The 5,981-nt window shown below is 33.7% G+C and overlaps 1 pseudogene; it reads left to right on the forward strand.

The window, feature by feature from the left end:
• The first annotated feature begins 2,030 nt into the window (after positions 1-2,030).
• LOC149221725 (UDP-glucuronic acid decarboxylase 2 pseudogene) lies at positions 2,031-2,795 on the forward strand (annotated as a pseudogene).
• The last annotated feature ends 3,186 nt before the right edge of the window (positions 2,796-5,981 follow it).

Here is a 5,981-nt window from a genome sequence, read left to right on the forward strand (position 1 = left end):
CAAATTTTGAAGAAATTTCATTGTAATCCATTATATAATCTTTTTAGTTATCAATATAAATATTTAAACATATTTAAACAAATAAAATGTAGAAGTCAAATAAATTCAACTAAAGTATATTTATCTTAATATTAAAAATACAATATAAATAAATAAATCATTTAAAAATAAATAATAAATAATTTGTTGGAGAATTTAAATATTAAAAATTTATAATTAACCTTTTTATCTAAATTTAAATATAATAACTAATTCAATTTGTGTGAATTCCATTATCAACCCTTACCCTGATTAAACGTCCTAATTTATTTATTTTTAAGTATTTGAAACCAAGATCCACGAATTTGCCCAAGTAACATCAATTGTGACACCATATATTGCAATTTTCATCATCATTAAAAAAAACCACATGATTAGCGTGTTCCCACACTGATTCAGGGATTTCTAATTTAAAAAAAAAATTATAAAATGGGATGTTAAATCACCGAGATCTTTTTCTCGTTGAATTGTTTCAAGTTCAAATAGTGTGAAGCAACATTTTCTGAAAATTGATCATTTGCAGGTAACAAGCAAGTTGAAACTTCCCCCAAAAGACGGAAGCAACTGGGGATGGACAGATGGAATTTTTCAATTTGGCCAAGCCATATGACAGATGGTCCCATCAAAAGAAAACGATTCCGTAAAAGGCCTTCGTTCTAATTAATTGTGTTATGCAGGTCTCATATTTCAATTTATGGTCCCATCAAAATAAAAAATTCCTTCGATCTAATTAATTGTGTTATTTAGGTTTTATATTTCAATTTGTAGATGAAAGTGGTGAAGATGATGGTGGCGATGGAGTTCATTTAATGGTAAAATAATAAATTAGCAGATGTTAAAAGGAGACGAAAAAGGTAGACAATGTCTCGTTATTTAGGTTTTATATTTCAATTTGTAGATGAAAGTGGTGAAGATGATGGTGGTGATGGAGTTCATTTAATGGTAAAATAATAAATTAGCAGATGTTAAAAGGAGACGAAAAAGGTAGACAATGTCTAGTACAAGACGAAAAAGGTAGACAAAGTTGAAAATAATTATATTATTTTGTATTAATGGAGAAAATGGTTACATAGTTGTAACGTATCTCCCTAGTTTAAGATTAGTTTCTAGAGTTTAGGGGTTTGGTTGCAACTTCCTAATTCCTAGTGTTGTACTTAAATGATGTAATCTTTCATTCATGAATAATAGAGTGTACGAGAGTGATCTCTCTGTTCTGAGTGTAGTCTCCAGGTGCAGGCCTCACCTTTGAGCTACATCTCCTTCTTTTTCAATTCTGTTCACATTTTATCTTGGTATCAGAGCTCAGATTGGGTGAGCCTGATCTTGTATCACCTCTTGTGACTAAAGTGCCTTTGTGGCCAACTTGCCTTGTGGCAGAACTGCCTGTGTGGTTTGAGGTGCCTCTGTGGCCGCGTGTACACAAAGAGCTTTGTGCTCAATTGAGCAGGTGGACTGCAGAACACCTGGCTCGGACTTGGATGTTTTTTTTCTCTGAGTAGAAGGGAATTGGCACGCTTTTCGCGCTGACAGTAGCGTCAGGAAGCTGAATTGACGTGACTGTTCATTTATTAATCGCGCCAGAGCGCCAAAATACCCGATTGGCGCGGAATTTCACGGATTAATCGCGCCAGCAAATTTTACTCAACTGATTTTCTCTTGGCACGGATTTTTCGTTCGGGAACGCGCCAATCTACCTTCAAGGAGATCTGCGGGAAGCCTCATCTTCGTTTGGCGATTTGTGAAGAAGTAGATCGGAGAAGTTGCAGATTTATCCGGGAGAGGCAGATCGGATCAATTTTGATCAGATCGATTTTTTGGCTGTATTGAAAAACGACGAATTTGCTGATCGGAGCGGAATTGATCTTGCTAAGTTGTCAGATATTTCCGGATCTGAATCAGTGAGTAGATCACGAGAGCAACATATCGGACTTGCCCGGTGGTGGCTCATTGAAAACTGATTCATCAGAGGATCATAAATTTATCAGCCCAATATGAATAACAGTGATGAGTACTCTCTTAAGCCAGAAAAGACGTGGTCTATTATCAGGCCAGTAGATTATTTGCTCAGGGAGCAACGGTTGCTGTTAATTTTGATAGGAATCGCCATCGCATCGACTTTCTTTATCCTTCAGCGTGGTTTTTTGGCTTCTAATGTTAATGAAAATGGAAGGTTTGTGCCCAACAAACCTCATCGGGTTGTTTATGAGATGCCTGTTTCTCGGTGTGCTCAGTATCATTCGGGTTCGATGGTGAATTCGGGGGCTAAAGTGCTCCTAGGTTTGAAGAGAAAGTCCCTGCGAGTTGTCGTGACGGGTGGAGCTGGCTTTGTTGGCAGTCATTTACTTGACAGGCTCATGGCAAGAGGCGACAGTGTTATTGCTGTCGACAATTTCTTCACAGGAAGGAAGGAGAATGTTGAGGTGCGGATTGCTCGAATTTTCAATACAGACGGTTTGCGAATGTGCCGTGATGATGGTCGCGTTGCAAGTAATTTTGTTACTCAGGCTTTGCGCAAGGAACCTTTGACAGTCTATGGAAATGGGAAACAGACATGGAGCTTCCAGTTCGTTTCTGATCAAGTTGAAGGCCTTATGCGACTTATGGAGGGCGAACATGTTCGTCCTTTCAATCTTGCGAATCCTGGGGAATTTACAATGTCAGAACTAGAACAGATTGAAGAAGGAAAGGATGACTCTAACAGTGATTGGCACATTCCATTGCTAATGGGAGAAAACAGTAAGGAAGATGAAGAGTAGGTGCAGAAACAAGAAGAGCAGAAAGAAGAACAGGAAAAAGGTAATAAAGCAAGCCCATTTAGAGTTGACAAATTTAAGGTAAGTCCCCTACCAAGGAGATCTGGTAGGAAGACTCAATTACCATTAAAATTGAAAGACTATGCATCAATGTCAAAGTTTTTAAACATTGTAGAAGCTGCAAATTATGAGGAAGCAAGTAAATCTGATGTATGGAGGGCTGCAATGTATGAAGAAATAGAATCTATAAATAGAAACCATACTTGGGATTTGGTTGAATTGCCTGAAGGTAAAACCCCCATAGGATGCAAATGGCTGTATAAACTAAAAGTAAATGCATATGGGAGTATAGAGAAACTTAAAGCTAGACTGGTAGCAAAGGGTTACTCACAGAAAGAGGGAATAGATTTCGATGACACCTTTGCTCCTGTAGCCAAATTAAACACCATTAGAATGCTAATTTAGTTAGCAACAAAACACAAATGGCAGCTACACCAGCTAGATGTTAAGTCTGCATCTCTGAATGGTGACTTGAAGGAAAAAATTTATTTAGTACAGCGTGAAGGTTTTGTGAAAAAGGGGCAGGAACATTTTGTGTGTAAATTGAAAAAGGTACTTTATGGTTTAAAATAGGCACCTAGATCGTGGTATGAGAAAACTGACTCATTTTTTGTACAGCATGGCTTTCATAGGAGCTTGAATGATCCAAATCTGTATACCAAGTTTAATAAACAGAGGAAAATTAGTTTGATTTCTTTGTATATAGACGATATGATTGTAACAGGGAATGCTAACAATCTGATCAAAGAAATCAGATGTCACAAGTGTATGAGATGGAAAGACTCTGGGCAAACCTTTCTTACTCAAGGGAAGTATGCCAGAAGCTTGCTGGAAAGGTTCAGAATGGTTATTCTAGCAGGTTTTTCAGATTCTGATTGGGCAGGTAACTTGGATGATCGAAGGTCCATCACAGGTTACGCATTCAGCATAGGATCCGGGGTCATAGCATGGAGCAGCAAGAAGCAGAGTATTGTAGCTTTGTCTTCGTGTGAAGCTGAGTATCAAGCATTGTGTGCAGCGACGTGTGAAACGATCTGGTTGAGAAGGCTTCTCAAAGATGCAGGAAAAGAACAGAAGAATCCCACTTCCATCAAAAGCGACAACCATAGCACCATTAAATTGGCATACAATCCAGTGTTTCACAAAAACACCAAACATATAGACACTCAGTTCCATTTTGTTAGAGAGAAAATACAGTCAAAAGAAATTACTGTCGAATATTGTAAAACTTGTGACAATTTGGCTGATATTTTTACAAAGCCACTTGCATGTGTGAAGTTTGAATTGTTTAGAAGGATGCTAGGAGTCCAGGACAACCCTTTCTCCATTAAGGGGGGGAGTTGAAAATAATTATATTATTTTGTATTAATGGAGAAAATGGTTACATAGTTGTAACGTATCTCCCTAGTTTAGGATTAGTTCCTAGAGTTTAGGGGTTTGGTTGCAACTTCCTAATTCCTAGTGTTGTACTTAAATGATGTAATCTTTCATTCATGAATAATAGAGTGTACGAGAGTGATCTCTCTGTTCTGAGTGTAGTCTCCAGGTGCAGGCCTCACCTGTGAGCTACATCTCCTTCTTTTTCAATTCTGTTCACATTTTATCTGACAATGTCTAGTTTTACTAATTTTATTAAAGACATTTTCTGTGTAAATATTCTTTAAATTGAAAAACAATTTATTTACAATAAAATTAAAAATAAAGAATATACATATTTTGGTTATTGATATTACAACCTAGTATGAAGGAGATAAGGTAAAATTATTTCTCTCACTCTTACTTACAAATAATTTTTAAATAAAAAACAATGTTTTTATGATAAAAATAAAAGACTAATATACAAGTTTTGGTGATTGATATTACAATCTAGTGTGAAGGAGATATGGTAAAATTATTTCACTCTCACTCTTAGTTACAAATAAAATATTTCTATGTCCATGTGAAGCAACATAATTTTACATTTATTTTTAAAAGATAAATAAATTAAAAAATACAAAAAATGGATATTACTTATATTTTTATATTTCAACACAAAGCATAAATAAACTATTTGAATATTCATTTTAACTAATTTATTTTAATATCAACTTTAGAGAAAAATAAATACACATATATTAATGGGAATAAAATATTTCAATATTCAAAGAGGAAGTAATTAAACGTAAAAAAAAAAAAAATCAATTATTTTTAATCAACATATATCCATCTAAATCTGGATATATCAAGCTCCTAGAGGGATCAAATCTCTCAAAATGAAAACATGTTTTTAAATGCAAAATCTAAGGAAATGTTTGCACGTTGAGAGATTTCATTCCCCTTAACTCTTAATAGATCCAAAGTTAGATAGATCTACGCTCGTTTTGAACAATACACTAATAAAATGACTATAAGAAATTTATTACTTTTACTTGTTATATATATATATATATAATTTCTTATTACTTTTACTTGTTATATATATATATATATATATATATATATATATATATTCCACATTGAAATATTTTATTTATGATTCACACATTAAATTTTTAATACATGCCCCATCAAATAAAAATCATATATCCATAGGATAAAATCTTTCTCCCTTTCTCTCACTAATAAAATGTTTTAATTATAAGAAATTTCTTATTTTTTCTGGTTTTATGTTATATATATAGAGAGAGGAGACCTTGAAATATTTTATTTATGATTCACACATTAAATTTTTAATATATGTCTCATCAAATAAAAATCATATATCTATAGGATAAAATATCTATCTCCTTCTCTCATATATCCATAGGATAAAATCTCTATCTCCCCTCTCTCTCTATTTTCTGTCAACTCCGTATTTAGTAGTGAATAAGGTAAATATCTCCCTCATACTAAAACAATAAATTATTTTTTCTACTTTCAATTGCTTTATCTCTTTATATAAAGTTAACCTAAAATTAAAGTGGAAATTGAAGTATTTTGTTTATGGCCGACATTCATTTTTTTATTATTACTATTTTTATATTTTTGATTTGTTAATGTAAGCATTATTTTATTATTTTCAAATATAAGGTTACGTGACAACATCTCCCCCATGATAGGTTGTAGAGATCGACCCAACAATAATAGTAATAAGATGGAAATATTTAATTC

This window comes from Pinus tabuliformis, chromosome Q (assembly GCF_031772625.1).
Source record: "Pinus tabuliformis cultivar Carrire ecotype Pingquan chromosome Q, CPIR1, whole genome shotgun sequence".
NCBI classification, from domain to species: domain Eukaryota; kingdom Viridiplantae; phylum Streptophyta; class Pinopsida; order Pinales; family Pinaceae; genus Pinus; species Pinus tabuliformis.